The sequence below is a fragment of the Podarcis cretensis genome (genome assembly GCF_951804945.1).
Source record: "Podarcis cretensis genome assembly, chromosome: 1".
Taxonomy (NCBI): domain Eukaryota; kingdom Metazoa; phylum Chordata; class Lepidosauria; order Squamata; family Lacertidae; genus Podarcis; species Podarcis cretensis.
In genome coordinates, this window is record NC_137170.1 from 140943219 (window position 1) to 140963384 (window position 20166).

Here is a 20166-nt window from a genome sequence, read left to right on the forward strand (position 1 = left end):
CAATACACAGATATCGAGTTGCCAAAGAAATGCAAGCTGAGTATCTGCTCATCTGCAACCCACATACATGTTCCACAGAATCGCTTCCAAAGCTTACATAATAATCAAAAGGAAAACAAGGTCCCAGGAAATGGGAAACCTATGATCCTCCCAATCCCAACAGATACCAGTATAACTTTAACATATACCCCAAGGTATTTTCATTACTCCAATTTGCTCCAACCTTCAGCCTGGTGTAATGAATGAATGCAGGGGAGCAATGTACTCACAGCACCGCCATGTTTCACACATTCAAATATTTGCTACAGTGGCAGCTAAACTGATCCAAACCTATCTTGCACAATGAGATGCTGTCAGCTTGAGTCATTCTACCTCCTAAAAAAGGATGTCTGATTATATGATTCAGGTGCACCAGTAATGCAGTTGAAATTTGTGCCAAAAATACTAAGCTGAGATCAACAAGTTTGTATTTCTAATAGAGCTTCTGATTCTCATTAATGTATTCTCAAATAATACATAGATAGTAAAAGCACAACTTCAGGCAATACCAATGAGATGGAAACATGGAAGGTGCCTAAAGAAGCCAGGGTGGCTATCTAAAGAACTTTTAACTGAGTTAAGATTAAAAAAGGATGTGTACAAAAAATGGAAAAGGGGGGAAACCACCAAAGAGGAATTCAAACAAATAGCCAGCACGTGTAGACACAAAGTCAGAAAAGCTAAAGCACAGAATGAACTCAGGCTTGCTAGAGAGGTTAAAAGCAACAAAAAAGGCTTCTATGGGTATGTTCGTAGCAAAAGGAAGAACAAAGAAACAGTGGGGTCACTCAGAGGAGAAGATGGTGAAATGCAAACAGGGGACACAGAAAGGGCTGAACTCCTCAATGCCTTCTTTGCCCCAGTCTTCTCCGATAAAGAAAACAATGCCCGACCTGAAGAATTTGGAGCAAATGATTCAGCAGAGGAAACACAGCCCAGAATAACTAAGGAAATAGTACAAGAATACTTGGCTAGTTTAGATGTATTCAAGTCTCCAGGGCCAGATGAACTGCATCCAAGAGTATTAAAAGAACTGGCAGATGTGATATCAGAACCACTGGCAGTCATCTTTGAGAATTCCTGGAGAACAGGCGAAGTCCCGGCAGACTGGAGGAGGGCAAATGTTGTCCCTATTTTCAAAAAGGGGAAAAGAGAGGACCCAAATAATTACCGCCCAGTCAGTCTGACATCAATACCAGGGAAGATTCTGGAGCAGATCATTAAGCAAACACTCTGTGAGCACCTAGAAAGGAATACTGTGATCACCAATAGTCAGCATGGATTTCTGAAAAATAAGTCATGTCAGACTAACCTGATCTCATTTTTTGACAGAATTACAAGCCTGGTAGATGAAGGGAACGCAGTGGATGTAGCCTACCTTGATTTCAGCAAGGCATTTGACAAGGTGCCCCATGATATTCTTGTAAAGAAGCTGGTAAAATGCGGACTTCACTATGCTACCACTCAGTGGATTTGTAACTGGCTGACTGACCGAACCCAAAGGGTGCTCATCAATGGTTCCTCTTCATCCTGGAGAAGAGTGACTAGTGGGGTGCCACAGGGTTCTGTCTTGGGCCCGGTCTTATTCAACATCTTTATCAATGACTTGGATGATGGACTCAAGGGCATCCTGATCAAATTTGCAGATGACACCAAACTGGGAGGGGTGGCTAACACCCCAGAGGACAGGATCACACTTCAAAACAACCTTGACAGATTAGAGAACTGGGCCAAAACAAACAAGATGAATTTTAACAGGGAGAAATGTAAAGTATTGCACTTGGGCAAAAAAAAATGAGAGGCACAAATACAAGATGGGTGACACCTGGCTTGGGAGCAGTACATGTGAAAAAGATCTAGGAGTCTTGGTTGACCACAAACTTGAAATTAACCAACAGTGTGACGCGGCAGCTAAAAAAGCCAATGCAATTCTGGGCTGCATCAATAGGAGTATAGCATCTAGATCAAGGGAAGTAATAGTGCCATTGTATTCTGCTCTGGTCAGACCTCACCTGGAGTACTGTGTCCAGTTCTGGGCACCACAGTTCAAGAAGGACACTGACAAACTGGAACGTGTCCAGAGGAGGGCAACCAAAATGGTCAAAGGCCTGGAAACGATGCCTTATGAGGAACGGCTAAGGGAGCTGGGCATGTTTAGCCTGGAGAAGAGGAGGTTAAGGGGTGATATGATAGCCATGTTCAAATATATAAAAGGATGTCACATAGAGGAGGGAGAAAGGTTGTTTTCTGCTGCTCCAGAGAAGCGGACACGGAGCAATGGTTCCAAACTACAAGAAAGAAAATTCCACCTAAACATTAGGAAGAACTTCCTGACAGTAAGAGCTGTTTGACAGTGGAATTTGCTGCCAAGGAGTGTGGTGGCGTCTCCTTCTTTGGAGGTCTTTAAGCAGAGACTTGACAACCATATGTCAGGAGTGCTCTGATGGTGTTTCCTGCTTGGCAGGGGGTTGGACTCGATGGCCCTTGTGGTCTCTTCCAACTCTATGATTCTATGATTCTATAAGCTTCAGCATAAAATTGGACCAAGAAAAGGTCAGAACCCTGAACAAATCCATCCTGTCTCATAGCTGACAGAATGTCTACCAGCTCCTTTTGCTGGAAAACATTCTTGGCAGCTGTTCACCCAAATCTGATAAATGGTAAGAGAGCAAAATGCTGTGTTTTGGACTCAAGCTACAGCATTTGACTCAGCGTACCCAGCTCTTTAATGTATTTAATGGAAGCTGGGAGTAAAATAAGGTCTCTCTGAAAGCAAAAGTATCTGTATATAAATAAATAAATCAGCAAACTCACTGTAGGAGTTTTGTTTTCTTTGGAGTTTGTGCCACATTCCAAAACCCACCCACACTTAGTCTGAGTCAACAATAAGTTCAGCATTTTATACAGAGACAGAGTGTGTGTGTTCTTTTTGTTTTTTTGAATTCAGAAGCTCGTGGCATGGTCCTTATGAAACTGCAAAATCAAATGAGGGGATTTTATGTTGGCACTTATGCTTGGGTCGGGATGGTATGGGGATGAGGGACCAACTCCCTTCTCTTGCGGGGGCCCAATTAGTGCCATTGCCTTCCGTTAAAAGTTTGGGTGTAATCCTTGACGCCTCCCTTTCCATGGAGGCGCAGGTTACAACAACAGCCAAGGCAACATTTTTCCACCTTCGCCGCATCAAGCAGTTGATCCCTTACCTTTCCTGCCCCAACCTGGCCACAGTGATCCATGCAATGGTCATCTCCAGACTTGACTACTGTAATTTGCTCTACGCGGGGCTGCCCTTGAAGCTGTGCCAGAAACTCCAGTGGGTACAGAATGCTGCAGCGAGGCTCCTCACGGGGTCTCTGCCATGGGAGCATATTCACCCAGTGCTTTTCAAACTGCACTGGCTCCCGGTAGAGTACAGTGTCAGATTTAAGGTGCTGCTTTTGACCTTTAAAGCCCTTCACGGCCTAGGACCCTCATACCTGCCTCTCCCAGTATGCCCCACAGAGAGCCTCAAGGTCCATAAATAGCAACACCCTAGTGGTTCCGGGCCCTAAGGAAGTTAGATTGGCTTCAACCAGAGCCAGGGCCTTTTCAACACTGGCTCCGGCCTGGTGGAACGCTCTGTCTCATGAGACCAGGGCCCTGCAGGATCTGATTTCTTTCCGCAGGGCCTGTAAAACAGAGTTGTTCCGCCTGGCCTTTGGCTTGGAGCCAATTTGATTCCCTCCCTCTCTTTCTTTTTTTCTTTCCTTCTCCTCCTGCGTTGAGGCTACATTTTATTTTAATGTTGTAATATTTTAATGTTGTATTTTAATTTTGTTTTTAAGTTGTAATCATTTAACTTGTTTTTATTATTGCTTGTAAGCTGCTCTGAGCCCGGCCTTGGCTGGGGAGGGCGGGGTATAAATAAAAATTATTATTATTATTATTATTATTATTATTATTATTATTACAAACACTAAATAGCACCTCAGGCAGAAGCCTAGGCTAGACATTCTTGTGCCTTACTTATGGGCAGGGACTTTTTGATGTGGCAGAATATTTAGGATGCAATCCTAGGTTCACTTGTCTGATAGTATGTCCCACTAAACACAGGGGGACTGACTTCTGAGTAAGCATGCACAGGATTGAAGGGTTCAATATGCAATCCCCCACCTGCATCCTCACATGATACATTCTTAGAAGGAATCTATTAAGTTCTTTCTCTCTCTTTGGTAGCATGGAGATCAGAGCTTTGTAATAAGGAACATGTTCCAGATCAATCAGACCTCCATAGAATATTTTTACACTGCACGGTGATGGGGCTTAGACCATCACAAAAAAGATACCTACCTTTGGGTAGATTTGCCAGCCAGTGAATACCTCGGCAGGTTTTCTACAGTCTAAAAGAAAGAGAGGGAACCTTAATTAAAGTTAGAAACTGAAAATACTCATATGGTCCAGTTTTCAGACATGCTGTGCCAGCATTTAAGTGATAAAGGCAAAACGTAGCAAAGACTATACTGGGGGGGGGCAGTGTTATACTGCGCTCTATATGACACTGACCAAACGAATATAATTTCATAAAACAGAGGTAAATTGTAATACCAGACAAGAAACAATGCCCCTCTACATCTTTAAAAAGTACAGTCCAGAAGGCCTTTTTACTCAATGCTAACAGATAAGCAGAATAATCATGCCAAAGTAATATAGTACCTGTGGTATATTGGATATGGCAAGGACTACAGTCCTGCTCCTCCCTAGAGCATTTCTGTTCTCTCAACCATGAAAAACTGCTTTACAATAAGCCCACAACCTATGTGCATTTAACTTGTGCACATTCAGCGGGGCTTGGCGTCCAGGAAAAAAAGTTGCAGGCTTAGTTACTGAAAAATGTAAGTTGCAGGCTTACTGTACAAAATCCTATGCATTGTTGTAGAGCCCACATAATATGACTTTTAGTTCAGAAGGAAACCTTGCAAGCAGGAAATTTTTTTTTTGTAGAAATGTGAAAAGTCCTTTTAACTTTCAGCAACCTAACAACCACAGATGTCACAGATGACTCAGTCAGTCTAAAGAAACTGACACCCAAGGCAAAACTAAGATGAACCTTGCTGTAATAAAACATAGTCCATGCCAATACTTCTGACTCAAAAAACTATTAGACTCTTCAAATATGCTGGCTTTTTAAAAAATGTATTTGGGCTAATTGAATTACAGGTGGTTTTTTGAAAGACACACCCTGTTAAATTCTTGCATTTTGGTTTTTGTTGTTGTTCCTCTTCCCTTGCATCTTTTTGTGAATCCTGCAGAACATTTTGGCCAAACAGTAAAATGAGCAGGAGTCATTTTCTGTATAAACACACCCACTGTCTCTACTTGCCAGCGTCAGTCTCCCATTCTTTGTTTTGTAACCATGTTTGCCTTGGGGGGGATGCTTTGTTAAAAAGTAATTTGTGTTAGGTTCACAGGTATAGCTTGCTCTGAAGGCAGTCTAAAAGGGCTAAGCTGGACATGACTTTAATTGTGTGCTTAAAACCTGTAGTTGGGATTCTCTGTGTCTTTTTTGAGAGAGAGAGAGAGAGAGAGAGAGAGAGAGAGAGAGAGAGAGAGAAGGAGAGAAAGAGAGAGCAAGAATCAGCTGCAGTACCTACAACCCAAATTAGGATCACAACACAAGGGATACTTTCCTCATGGTATTTCTTAAGATGGTATTTCCACATTTCGAAACTCATTTTCAAAGTTGACCTGTTCTGTGGTCCAACTATACAGTACCTTGCCCTGCAACATTTCACAGATGAAAATAGGGGCACATGTGCATGAGGCTAGGGGTGGGGTTTGGGAACCCAATCACATTGTTTCTTGTGACATCCAAACTTAAGACAGCTTAAGTGCTGTCTAGAAACCAGGATGACATATCAGGAGTTGTGGCCAGCTCTCCAAACGCTGTTTCCCACAGGAAACTATGGTTCAAGAGTCTAGGAAGTCTCCTCTAATTGGGTACCGTATTTTTCGCTCTATAGGGCGCACCGGACCATAGGGCGCACCAAGTTTTTTTTGGGGGGGGGGAATAAAGAAAAACAATTTTATTCCCCCCCCCCCGAGCCCCAAAGAGCAAAGAAGCCATGACAGCGAGCGGGATGGATCCCACTCGCTGTCTTGGCTTCGTTTTTAGCCTCGGGGCTGGGGCAGCTCCGCAGGCTTGCGGATAGCTGCCCTGAGCCCGGGGTACGCAGTGCTGCGCTCCCCAGGCTTCAGGGTGCAATCACCTATCCGCAAGCCTACGGAGCCCGACGGGAACTCCCGCCAGGCTCCGCAGGCTTGTCGATAGCTGCCCTAAGCCCGGGGCGTGCAGTACCCTGCTCCCCGGGCTTCGGGCTGCAAGCACCTATCTGCAAGCCTACGGAGCCCGACGGGAACTCCCGCCGGGCTCCGCAGGCTTGCCGATAGCTGCCCTAAGCCCGGGGCATGCAGTACCCTGCTCCCCGGGCTTCGGGCTGCAAGCACCTATCCTCAAGCCTTTGGAGCCCAGTGGGAGTTCCCGCCGGGCTCCGCAGGCTTGCCGATAGCTTCCTGAAGCCTGGAGAGCGAGAGGGTCTCGCTCTCCAGGCTTCAGGGAAAGCCTTCATTTGCTCCATAGGACGCACACACATTTCCCCTTCATTTTTGGAGGGGAAAAAGTGCGCCCTATAGGGTGAAAAATACGGTATATATACCACTCTTTATATATACCACTTTTTCAGTACTTGATACCTGGTGTCTGTACTGATATTGAGACGTTTGGAGAACTACTCCCAACATAGGGGGTTGGACTCGATGGCCCTTGTGGTCTCTTCCAACTCTACGATTCTATGATTCTATACCGTTCAAGGTTGCTCAGCACTTGATAAATCGAAAGGTGCTGAAGATCAAACCTTCATGGAAATGCACTCCTATAGAACTTGAAGTTTTGGTCTCATTCAGCATAAAAGTAGAATATGCATTCTAAGAAAACCTGGCAGCCTATAATCTCAAGTAACATTTTAAAGTAGAAAATGATCTTATTCTTTTGAAACTCATATGTAGTTCTGCTGCTTAGAATCAGAGGTAACAGCAGCTATATGTACAAACTTTAGTTTATGCTTACATATTTTTTTTAATAACAAAGGTTTGTGCAAAACTTCCAGAAGGAGCAATTGAAGATGTGTTCTAAGTCAACTCCATTTACAGATGAAATCTGCTTTTTCTCCTTTCTTAATGAGCAACTTCTAAAGATGCCCAGGTTCTTCTGTTAAAACTGAGGATGAGCAAGGCTATAACTACAAGCCTCTTCATACAGATATGGTATTAATCAATGTTTTATTAGGCTGCAAGAGCTAACACGAGCAGAAGTACTTAATGAGGAGTTACACAACTCTCCAAAATCCTGTTCTCTTTCTCCAAATTCCTAAGGACCAGACCATCTGATACATTTAATTCACTGCAGAATACAGGTAGATCTATGAATTTACCCTATGTAAGAGTCCAGACTAGGCTTGTCATTCTCCAGTCTCAATGGAAACTGCAACAGACAATCTCACTGTTTTATGCGTCAGCTTAATCAAGCTACAGTTGCCTTCTGCTACCTTCTGTACTTGTTAATAACTGTCAGGGGTTCAGGGAGAGAGGCGCAGAGGAGGGAGGAGACCGAGAGTGAGGGAGAAGGATTCCAGCCTGACGAGGAAGAGGACGACAATGACCCGAGATGGTCCATGAGTCCGTCCAGTGAATCGGAGGATTCCCAAAAGGGAGCCCCCCTGGTCAAGCCAAGGGGAGCCCAAGGGGGAAGCAGTCAGGAGCAGGGGAACGTAGGGGGAACCGCCAGTGGGAGTTGGAGATCGAGACCGGCTTCTCCACCGGAACGGAGTGAAGAGGGTGGAGTTACCAGTGTGTCGGGAGGAACAGAACAAGGAGCAGAGGGGGGAAGGAGATCGGGGCAAGACGTCCTGCCGGAAGGGGCGGAAAGCAGTACCGGGAGCAGTGTGGCTGTTGAAAGGAAGGTCAGGAGCAACGTACGCGCGCCAAGTTCAAATGTGGAGGCGCGCGGAAGTGGGGAGAGCTCTGGGGAGGAGCCTGGTGCTAAAGCACGAAGGAGGGGGCAGCAGGCAGGAGAAGACTCAGCCTCTGGGGAGTCCCGGAAAGAGGGAACACAGGGGGGCAGGAAGACCCTGCGGAAAAGGAAGGAGAGGAAAAGGTGGAGCAGCACAAGCCTCTTAAATTGGTGCAGGGGAGGGACGGACTCAGAGGGGACTTCTAACATCTAAGGGTAACAGATGCGGAGTCACGGAGTTTGGATGTAATGACGACAATGATCTTCAATAAAACCTTTAGTATATAACTTGGACTGGACTTTGGTCTCTTGTGAGCTGGGACCCAGGGTGGCTCTGACAGTAAGTCCCCTCCAAAGAACGCAAAAATTTTTTTTTGCAAAGCTCACGAACGGTGACAGCCATGAGTGCGGAGGAGCAGTTGACAGCTCTGCGAACTACAGTTTCCGAACTCACTGCTGCAGTCCTTGCGTCTCAGAAGAAGCATGACGAAATGGAGAAGCGCTGCCAGGACCTGCAAACCAGGTGGGAACGTGCAAGCAGGGAAGGGTTCCCAGGGTCCAGATCAGAAGGGATTGGACTTGGACGGAAGGGGGGCAGCCTAGTCACCCACTTCGATGGGAACCTGAAGCACTACCCCAGTTTCAGAGCAGACGTTTTGTATGCATTGCACTTGCTTCGTCATGACTTTAAAGATGAGGAGGAGAAAGTGGGGTTTATTGTTTCTCACTTGCATGGGCCGGCCAGAGACTGGTTGCGCAATTTGTGGCGTGAAGATGGCCCTGCCCGCCGCGATGCAGATGAATTCATTAAAGCAATGGATGCCTGCTTCCAGTCAACTGTAGATGTGGATCTTGCACGCAGGGAAATTTTTGGATTGCGGCAAGGCAAAGCCACTGTGCGTCAGTACCATTCCAGATTTTTTGCTTTACTGACTGCGCTAAGCTGGGAGAAGGATTGTGCACCTGTGAGGGATTTGTTCTGGGAGGGGCTCAGCGGTCCCATTAAGGATGAACTTGCCAGGGGAGACAGACCCCAGACCCTGGAGGAGCTTGTGCAGAGGGCTTTGGCGATTGGGATAAGGCACGAGGGACGTCCTTGGCACGCTGAGGAAGAACGTCAGGTGCGTCCACCAGCGAGGACGTCTTCTTTCATCCCCAGGGAGTTCAGTCAGTCACATCCTTCGCCACTGGGAAGGCAGGGGGAGGAGCCCATGGAACTTGGTGGTGCTAAGGCTCAAGCAACAGCCAGAGCCCCAGCTTCCGGTGCAGTAAAGGCACAGCCTCCTAGAGGGACCAGGAAGTGTTACATTTGCGACAGTGCACAGCACATGGCGAAAGAGTGTCCCCAGAGGCTGCAGAAACACACTGCAGCTTTAGCAACTGTTGCAGCAGAAATGATGCAAGCAGAGCAACCTCAGGGAAACGACAGTGCCTGGCTGGAAGCAGAGCTGCTGGGGCTCAGCCAGGCGAATCTGTAGAGCAGTCCCCAGCGCTTTTGCAACGCACAGACCCTTTACCACCCAAGCCAGCGGTGCAGCTCACTGCAACACTTCAGTTGCCGAATGGAACCACCCTGGAAGTCCCCATCACGATTGATTCTGGGAGCAACGCAGATTTTGTGGGGACGCACTTTGTCAAGCAGCATCGCATAGCGCTTCTGCCAGCGACAACACCTCTGAACGTAGTCACGGTGGATGGCAGGAAATTGCTAGGAGGACAAGTTGTGCAACAGACGCCTCCCATGGTGATGAGGATTGGAAATCATCGAGAAGTCATCAGCTTCAATGTCACCCGCCTTTCAGACACGCCTATAGTATTAGGCATGAGTTGGCTGGAGAGACACAGTCCTGCTGTAGCGTGGTACCAACGGCAGATCACCTTTTGCTCATCGTACTGTGCTCAACATTGCATCCAGTCCAGCCAGGAGGAGGGAGCTGAGCAGCAGTTGCAACTTGGCATGGTGCAGGCAGTACCCCGCAAGTACGAGGGGTTCCTGGAGGTTTTCTGCGAGAAGGAAGCTGACCAGTTGCCGCCCCACAGGCCTTATGATTGTGCCATCGACCTGGTGCCAGGGGCGCAGTTGCCGACTGCAAAGCTGTATTCCATGTCTGAGGACGAGATGCAAGAACTCAGGGAGTTCATAGAGCACAATTTGAAGCGCGGATTCATCCGAGAATCGAAAGCGGTGGGGGGCAGTCCTGTTTTCTTTGTAAAGAAAAAGGACACGCCCCAAAAAAGACTCATTGTGGACTATCGATTCATAAACAGTAAGACCAAACCCAAGGCCTTCCCCATGCCCAGGATAGATGATCTCCTGGCAACCGTAAGGAAGGGGAAGATCTTCACCAAATTGGATCTGCGTGGAGCGTATAACCTCATACGCATCCGGGAGGGCGATGAGTGGAAGACGGCCATGTTCACGCCTCTGGGCACGTACGAATACAGAGTGATGCCATTTGGTCTCCAAAATGGATCTCACGTCTTTCAAGCATTTATGCATCACGTGCTAGCGGGACTTCTCTACAAGAAATGCGTGTGTTTCCTCGACGACATCCTGATCTTTTCGGAAACGGAGGAGGCCCATGAGAAGGACGTAAAGGAAGTCCTGCAGAGACTACGGGAGAACAAGCTCTACGCCAAGTTAGAGAAGTGCCAGTTTGATGTGACGGACGTGGATTTCCTAGGCTACAAGCTGTCCGACAAGGGGCTGGCCATGGACAGCGCCAAGGTCCGCGCGGTGTTGGACTGGAAGAGCCCTCGCAATCGGAAGGAAGTCCAAAGATTCATCGGCTTCGCCAACTTCTACCGCAAATTCATCAGAGGTTTTGCAAAGGAGACGGCAGCGATCACGGACACTCTCAGTTCCAAGAAAAAGAGGTTCGTGTGGACGGAACAGGCGGAGCGCTCTTTTCAGAAGCTTAAAAGCCTTTTCGCCTCCGAGGAGCAGCTGCTGCACGTGAATCCAGGCAAGCCCATACGAGTAGAGACCGACGCGTCAGACAGAGCGGTTGGAGCCGTACTCCTGCAAGAAGATCCACATGGAAACTGGAGACCCGGTGCCTTTTACTCCAGAAAGCTCAGCAAAGCGGAGCAAAACTACACCATATGGGACAGGGAGCTGTTAGCCATTCACGCAGCGTTCAAAGCGTGGCGACATTTCCTCATTGGAGCCAAGCACACAGTGCAGGTCCGCACGGATCACAAGAATTTAGAGTATTGGCGCACGGCGAAACTCCAGAGCCAAAGACACATGCGCTGGGCAGAGTTCTTCGCGGATTTCGACTTCAGGATAGAGTACGTCCCAGGGGACTCCAACGTTATAGCCGATGCGCTCTCCAGGAAACCGCAATATCTTGAGGAAGCGGCGCCAATAGCAGCCAGGCACATTTTTGCACCGCAGGCGTGGGCGTGCGCTGCCATCGCTGTCGACCTGGACGCAGTGCGACGCGCGTTGCAGGTAGATCAGTTTGCACAATCCAAAATAGAGGAGCTGCGTAGGGGTTCGCTGAGAGACGATGAGTTCCAGTTACGCGACGGACTGTTAACTCACAAGGGTGCCCTCTACGTGCCGAGCGACGAGCTCCGAGCAAAGGTTCTGCAGCAGTTGCACGACGCTCCCAGTGCGGGCCATTTCGGCAGGGAGAAGACAATAGAACTGGTGGCCAGGGACTTTTGGTGGCCCCAGATGCGAGGAGAAGTAGCGGAGTACGTCGCCAGATGTGACACTTGTCAGAGGTCCAAGCCAGTACACCAGAAGCCGGCGGGCTTGCTGGAACCACTGGAAACACCACAGCAACCGTGGGAGAGGGTGGCGCTGGACTTCGTCACTGACCTGCCCAGTTCCAGAGGCAAGACGGCGGTACTGGTGGTGGTGGACTTGTTCACCAAGATGGCGCACTTCATTCCCTGCGCGAAGGTGGCGACGGCGGAACAGACCGCCAAGCTCTTCATCGACCACGTGTTCCGGGCGCATGGGCTGCCGCGGGCCATCCTGTCCGACAGGGGGCGCCAGTTTATTTCCAATTTTTGGCAGAAGCTCCTAGGTATCCTGCGCGTCAAGATCAACCTAGCGTCGGCAAGACATCCACAAACCAACGGCCAGGCCGAGAGGGTCAACGCGATCATGCAGCAGTACCTGAGATGTTATGCAAATCAGCGACCCACAGCTTGGGTGGACTACCTACCGATGGCGGAGTTTGCCTACAACAACACGAAGCATGCGTCGACGGGGGTGACGCCGTTCTTCGCGAACAATGGACGTCATCCCAGGACCTTCCCGGGGGTCGTAGCACCAAGAGAGGGGGAGCCGCAAGAGGCCGACCAGTTCGCTGCAGAACTACAAGAGGTGCACGAGGAGCTGCGGAGACATTTGGAGCTAGCCAAACAAGCATATAAGGTGCAGGCAGACAAAGGCAGAAGAGTGGGAGAGGACATCCAGGTGGGGGACTGGGTGTGGTTAGCGGCCCAGGCGATGCCAACCAAGTCGTTGGCCAAGAAGAAGCTAGGGCACAGGCAGCTAGGACCATACCAGGTGGAGGCTAAGATCAACCCCGTGGCTTTTCGACTGGCCCTCCCCGAAGGTTCCAGAGTCCACCCGGTTTTTCATAGGTCGGTGCTCACTCCCTACAAGGCCCCGCACAGGTTTCAGGAGCCTGAAACAGTACCGCAGCCACGCACAGAGTCACCTAGGAGGGAGGGATCGCCTAGGGTCGAACCACTCAACGAGGTCACAGAGATCCTGGACTCGAGATGGGGGGAAGAGGGAATAGAATACTTTCTAGTCAGAGAGGGTGCACCAGTCAGTGCCAGTGGGTGGGTGCCGGACTACGCTTTAGACGAACCTCTTTTAAAGGACGAGTTCCATGCCCTTTTCCCACATAGACCCATGCCAGCCGAGTACTTCGATGACTGGCTCTTTACCCCCACATGTTCAGGCAGCACTTTCCACGGCTTTTCTTCAGCCGAGGAAAGAACGCCGAACTCAAACTCGCCCAGGGGATCGTGTTCGGGGGTGGACACAGAGCCCTCTTATTGGTGGGATGAGCAACCAGAGGAAGCCTGGCGCAAGAAATGGCTGAAGGGGCCTTGGCCGGCAGCACCAGACGAAGTAGCAATGGAAGAGGGAACTGCGAACATTTTGGGTGAAGAACCCGAATTCGAACACACGTACACCGAGCTGCCAGCAGAGGTCATGGACGTAGCCGAAATGTATCCTGCATCTACCTCCGAGGAGCTGCAGTTCCCACAACCCGCACCCGATGGGGGGGAGGGGGGAAGGGGGGGCTTCGAGGGGGGGATGGATGTCAGGGGTTCAGGGAGAGAGGCGCAGAGGAGGGAGGAGACCGAGAGTGAGGGAGAAGGATTCCAGCCTGACGAGGAAGAGGACGACAATGACCCGAGATGGTCCATGAGTCCGTCCAGTGAATCGGAGGATTCCCAAAAGGGAGCCCCCCTGGTCAAGCCAAGGGGAGCCCAAGGGGGAAGCAGTCAGGAGCAGGGGAACGTAGGGGGAACCGCCAGTGGGAGTTGGAGATCGAGACCGGCTTCTCCACCGGAACGGAGTGAAGAGGGTGGAGTTACCAGTGTGTCGGGAGGAACAGAACAAGGAGCAGAGGGGGGAAGGAGATCGGGGCAAGACGTCCTGCCGGAAGGGGCGGAAAGCAGTACCGGGAGCAGTGTGGCTGTTGAAAGGAAGGTCAGGAGCAACGTACGCGCGCCAAGTTCAAATGTGGAGGCGCGCGGAAGTGGGGAGAGCTCTGGGGAGGAGCCTGGTGCTAAAGCACGAAGGAGGGGGCAGCAGGCAGGAGAAGACTCAGCCTCTGGGGAGTCCCGGAAAGAGGGAACACAGGGGGGCAGGAAGACCCTGCGGAAAAGGAAGGAGAGGAAAAGGTGGAGCAGCACAAGCCTCTTAAATTGGTGCAGGGGAGGGACGGACTCAGAGGGGACTTCTAACATCTAAGGGTAACAGATGCGGAGTCACGGAGTTTGGATGTAATGACGACAATGATCTTCAATAAAACCTTTAGTATATAACTTGGACTGGACTTTGGTCTCTTGTGAGCTGGGACCCAGGGTGGCTCTGACAATAACCTTCTTACTTTTGCTATGGGAGCTTCTACTCGCATATGAATCTCCTTGCTCCCTTAAATCACTGCAGATTCTATCTCTGTCTAAAACCCTAAGAGACCAACTGCCAATCAGTGTAGGCAATACTGTGCTAGTTTCAGCCAATGGTCTGACTTGGTATAGGCCAGCTTCAAGGATGAAGGGGACTGTGGTCCAACGACATCTCAAGGGCACCAAATTGCAGTTAGACAGACACAGCCAAGATACTTTGGCTGCACAAAGAGCAAAACTGCCAGAAGTAAACTGAAGTACCAAAGGACTCCAAAAGATGTCATTTTGATGGCTGCAGTTCAAGTCCCAGTTAGGGCACAATTATCTTGGCCAACTTACTTAAGTATATGGCTTTTAAAGAGCAAAACAAAAAAGCAAACCACCAGAGCAACTACCAAGCATTTGTATGACCCAGTTTTCAGTGTTCCCCATCCAAACGATATCTCTGCATCCTTCCTGAATCTCCCTGTAAGGTATTTATCAGGTATTTATCAGTAGTGTTTAAGTTTCTTAACTGAGCTATTGATTTATTATCTGGTCACAATGTTTCCATGATTGAATCCAAAGAGGCTGATGCAATACACATTACAGTGGTACCTCGGGTTACATACACTTCAGGTTACATATGCTTCAGGTTACAGACTCCTCTAACCCAGAAATATTACCTCGGGTTAAGAACTGTGCTTCAGGATGAGAACAGAAATCGTGCTCTGGCGGTGCGGCAGCAGCAGGAGGCCCCATTAGCTAAAGTGGTGCTTCAGGTTAAGAACAGTTTCAGGTTAAGAACGGACCTCCAGAACGAATTAAGTATGTAACCAGAGGTACCACTATATACTTGAAGAAAGCCACAGGAATAGTTCTTGGAAAGAATCACTTTGGCATCTTAAACACAGCAACAGCAGTCCAGCAGAGCTGATCCATGTACACAGAAGGGCTTCCTTGTTGTTGACTACAGGGAGGGAAAGATACTAGTGTCCTCAAATTATATATTGTGGAAAATTGCCCTGAAAAATCCAACACAGCCATACTTAATTTCAAAAGGAGAAACTTCTCAGACATCAGAGGATTAGTGAAGAGGCAGCTAAAGGGTCAAATCTCTTCAGGAAGCTGGGGGAATATTTTATGAAGCTGTAATAGGGGATCAAATAAAATGCATACCGCAGATTATAAAAGGCACAAGCAAGTCCAAACGGTTATCATTGTGGTTAAAAAGCAGAGACAATGAAACTATGGAAGGCAAGAAGAAAAATGGAAGTCTTTATAAAATGAAGAAAATGGGAGAAGGGACTGACAATCTAAAATCTAAAATAAAGAATTTGTATCAATCCACTCAACATGTAAAATTGTGTCAGAAGATATCCATGTAACTAACTAAAAAAATGATCAGAAAAAGCAGGGGTGGGAACAGAAAGGCAGCATTAAAAATGTGTATGTAAGTCTAAAACAGAAACAGGAGATGTTGACAAAAATATAGAAGCCCTCATGAAAGATTGGAATTCCTTCACCAGGCAAATCATTCAGATCAGATCCCAACCTTGCAAAGAGGTGCAAGGATGGCAGGGTGGTGTGAAGAGCCAAATGCATCCCCCCCAAAAAAATGTGTCTGGGGCCATTACCCCGACAGCCCCACCCCCATGCTACACCCCTGGTGTGGGCCCCCTTCCAGGATTAGTGCTCCTTTGGATAATTTGAAGACACGGTGGAGACTTATAGCTTTAAGAAATGTTATTTATTCACATATCTACACCTTCAGTCTGCATGGAGGAAGCCCAGTTCTCACAGCATGGTCGTTTCAAGAGAGGCTGGTTACCCACAGCTGTGCAGACATGGAGGCCAAGGCATCTCTCCCAGCCAGCCTTCAGCCATCCTGCCCAAGATGGCTCGCTCACTGTTCTCCCCCCTTCTACTTCCCAGAACACTTTTTTTGTTTGCTTTATTATGCATTTTGTGTTCTTTTGTATTTTTATGTTGTGAACCTCCCCGTGATTTTTGGCTGAAGGTCGTATTAAACAAACAAACAAATAATTTTTTAAAAAACAGATTAAGAAACTAATGTAAAACTAATGTATTGGATAATCATAGAATTTGGCCTGATTACTGTGTCAATGTAGTACCATAGGAATGTCACCATCTCTCAGTCTACCATTTTCAAAATGTAACTGTGGCTTACCTCACAAAATGGTGAAGGGGATAAGGCAGTTATCCTGTACTCAATGTACTTAGGATTAAGACACTAGGGCTTACTACTGAGTAGATATGTGTAGGATTGATCAGTAATAGGAGAATAGTGTGTATCTGAAGAAGTGTGCATGCACACGAAAGCTCATACCAAGAACTAACTTAGTTGGTCTTTAAGGTGCTACTGGAAGGAATTTTTTTTGTTTTGACTATGGCAGACCAACACGGCTACCTATCTGTAACAGGAGAATAGATTGATATTCATTACTCTTTTACCCTTGGGGGAGCCATTGCTTGGTGAGAGAATCATAGAATTTCAGAGCTGGAAGGGACAATGTAATCTAGTCCAAGCCCCTGCAATGCAGGAAACATTTTGCCCAACGTGGGACTTGAACCCACAACCCTGAAGTTAAGAGCCTCGTGCTCTACCACCTGAGCTATCTCATCTCATACTTCACATACTGAGTCATCAGGTTGAGTCTCAAGGCTCTTGAATTTAAAAGGATATTGGGGAGTCCAGGAAATACCTCACTATGTCCCAGACTTCATAAGTGACTACCAATCAGAGTAGACAGTACTGGGCCAAATGGCTGACAATTCAGTCATAAAATGGTGCTTAGGCAGGACTTTTTTTCCAACCGGAACTCAGTTCTGGCCATTGCCATTCCAAGAAAACAGGGAAAGTGTTCATGGTGAGTTCCAGCACCTCTTTTTCTTGAAAAATAGCACTGTGCTTAGGGACACCCATAGTCCATTGCAATTGCCTATTCAAACCTCACTCCCTCAACAGTAAGGAAGAATAAGAATGATCATTAAGGTTAAAGTTATTTAGGTCTTTTTCATCTTTTTCTTAAACTAGAAATCCACTTAAATTTAGGGGTCACGATGTACTTAAAACACACAAAAATACACTCAGGTTTAATGTAATGCTTTCCATTTGTAATACAGACCTAAAGTAATCTACTTTAAGTATATTCCCCCCATGGGGGTGAGAAGGTAACAAGCATAGGAATGAGTGTGTATAACTGCAAAATTTACTATACAGTGGAATAACAGTATAATTGCAGTTAAGTACAAGAAGAGTATTGATTGAAGAAACAGTGAAGTCCAGTGAAACCAAATACTGCTGACCCCTGCAGGGCATCAAGAAGAGGAAACTACATGAGAAGAGGAAACGTGCAGGAATTATTCAGAATTATTATTTTTTAAAATAATATTTATTACTTTTAAACACTACAAAAAAGGAAAGAAAAAAGAAAAAAAGAAAAAAGACAAGACAATACAATATAAAAAGATTACACAACACTAACACAATAAACTAAACAAAACAAAACAAAAACAGTTTAGCACACATCATACAATTTCAGTATCTTATCTTTCATTCACTTGTTTCAATGACCTCCTCACACCTCCCTTTTTGTATTCCACTTCTATTAATTGTTTCAGTGATTCCTTTCCATCTTCCTCTATTTTCTGGCCTATAATTATCTTAACATATTCTAAACTTATTTTTCCTTTAATACTCTAATAATCTATTTATACCTAATTCCTTATAACATTTCTACTAAAGCCATATAACTTCATTCCAACATTTTTCTAACATTCATTAATTTTACAATATTTCTATAAATAGTCTTTAAACTTTTTTCCAATCTTCTTCCACCGACTCTTCTCCCTGGTCTCGGATTCTGCCAGTCATTTCCGCCAATTCCATATAGTCCATCAACCTGGTGATCTTCTGTCCGATGCTCTTAGCTCTTTTCCAAGTCCCTTCTGCAAATCTTCTTCGTATTTATACAAAAACTTTACTTTGTCTTCTACTGATCTTATTTTTATTTTCCTTCCTTTAAAGCTGAAGAATAGACCTTGGGGAAACTCCCACCTAAAGATGATTTTATTCCTTCTCAACAGGGCAACCAAATCTCCATAGTTAGACTTAAGATCCAAAAGGTATTTCGGGACGTCTTTAAAAATTTCCACTCTTGGCTGTTGTACTTCTAGGTTCTTCTGGTAGTGCCAACAGTCTCTTATTCTGTTCTCTTTTTTCCCTCCTCTTCCAAATCTGAAGGCCCTCACAGTTTTAAACTCTTCTTGACCCAGATCCAAGTCCCAAAAATCAGCAAATTCCTGTGTGAAGAAGTCTATCAAACTTTCCTTCTCCAATTCAGGTAGGGCTCTGATCCTCAAATTCGTCTGTTTTTCTTTAAATTCAATCATAGCAAGCGTTGACTTATGGTCATCAAGTTGCCTTTGTAAGGCTGGGACTCTCTCTCACACCAATTGTATTACTTTACATTCAGCAGCAACGGCTTTCTCCCTAGCTTCCTCCGCAGTCTGCTGTATCAAAGTAGATTCCTGTATCAATTTCTGGATTGTTTCTGTATTGATATTCACCTTTTGTCCCAGATTATTTATACTTTCTGCATTTAAGTCAATTTTAATAGTTGCAGCATCCACTTTCGCATTTGTCACATCTATTTTCTTAACAAAATAAAAAAATTCCTTCCAGTAGCACGTTAAAGACCAACTAAGTTAGTTCTTGGGATGAGCTTTCGTGTGCATGCACACTTCTTCAGATACCTGTCAAAACAAAATAAAAAAATTCCTTCCAGTAGCACCTTAAAGACCAACTAAGTTAGTTCTTGGTATGAGCTTTCGTGTGCATGCACACTTCTTCATCTGAAGTATCTGAAGAATACTTTCGTGTGCATGCACACTTCTTCATCTGAAGTATCTGAAGAAGTGTGCATGCACATGAAAGCTCATACCAAGAACTAACTTAGTTGGTCTTTAAAGTGCTACTGGAAGGAATTTTTTTATTTTGTTTTGACTATGGCAGACCAACACGGCTACCTATCTGTAACTGGATCTATTTTCTTGTTAAGCTGTTCCAGTGAATCACTTATCTTACTTAATGCAACCGCTAAGGCCTCTTCTGTCGACATTCCTCTTGATTTTAAATATACTGTTACAAAAGCAATAGCGGAAGAAGCAGGGGGGCCTGATATTGAGGCTCTCCTAAATTGCTGCCAAGTCCTCTCAGACCTTAATGTTTTTTCAGGAATTGACTAGTCTGTTTTTTCCTTTCCATTTGCCATAACACTTAACCAATTCAAGGTCAGTCCCAGAGTCTCACAGCTTATTATCTTGCAGCTGGAAATTCCCCAGCCCAGCTCCTGTAACAGTTTCAAAAGCTTCCTCTAGGGGGAAACAGTTTCTGTTTATATTAGTCAATAATGTCCTCTTTTAAACACAGGTCAAACAATGAAGTTAGTTTCAATTTTCAGTTACTTTTACTCCTTTTTAAAAGCAGACGGAGACAGTAGAAACAATGTATTTCTCTTATTAGCTAGCTGTCAACAAATGTTCTAATCGCTGTCAGTGAGCCTTCCAAAGAACGTCAGTCCTGCTAGCAGCCCGTTTCCAGGGTCTGAGCGGCGGTATTTTAACTCTCTTCGCTCTCTCCCGCAGGCATATTCAGTTCACAACTCCCCCCCCCCTTCTCCTGCCTCCAAGGGGGGGGTTTAATGTTCTTTACCGATGGAAATTTAGTCCTTTACAATAGGCTTTACAAGGTTTCAGGTTGCAGCCTCAATGCTTCAGTCTTTTTACAAAAGGGGAAGGCGGACTTCCTGTATTGAACCTCCCCATTACGATACCAAATTAAACTTTTAGAAATCCAATTCTCCCGCTTCAGCTCTACTCACGGGTAATTACTTTAAAATCAAATTGTCCACAGGAAAAAGTCAGCGCTCTCCGGCAACAGCTATGCGGCTTCGCTCCGTGGA

The 20166-nt window shown here is 46.5% G+C and overlaps 1 protein-coding gene and 1 long non-coding RNA gene across 36 annotated transcripts in view; one reads left to right on the plus strand and one right to left on the minus strand.

The window, feature by feature from the left end:
• The window catches only part of LOC307220561, a 320367-nt gene that overhangs the window by 292962 nt on the left and 7239 nt on the right, over window positions 1-20166 (plus strand). The gene's annotated exons all lie outside the window — the stretch shown is intronic.
• Window positions 1-20166, minus strand: part of MAP2 (microtubule associated protein 2) — a 323285-nt gene that overhangs the window by 224256 nt on the left and 78863 nt on the right. For 33 of the 35 annotated variants that reach the window (XM_079975430.1, XM_079975463.1, XM_079975460.1 and 30 more), the window contains exon 2: window positions 4369-4418. The exons of the other annotated variants lie outside the window; for them this stretch is intronic. The gene's annotated coding sequence lies outside the window, so the exon portion shown is untranslated. The remainder of the gene's footprint in view (window positions 1-4368; window positions 4419-20166) is intronic. 35 annotated transcript variants of the gene reach the window in all.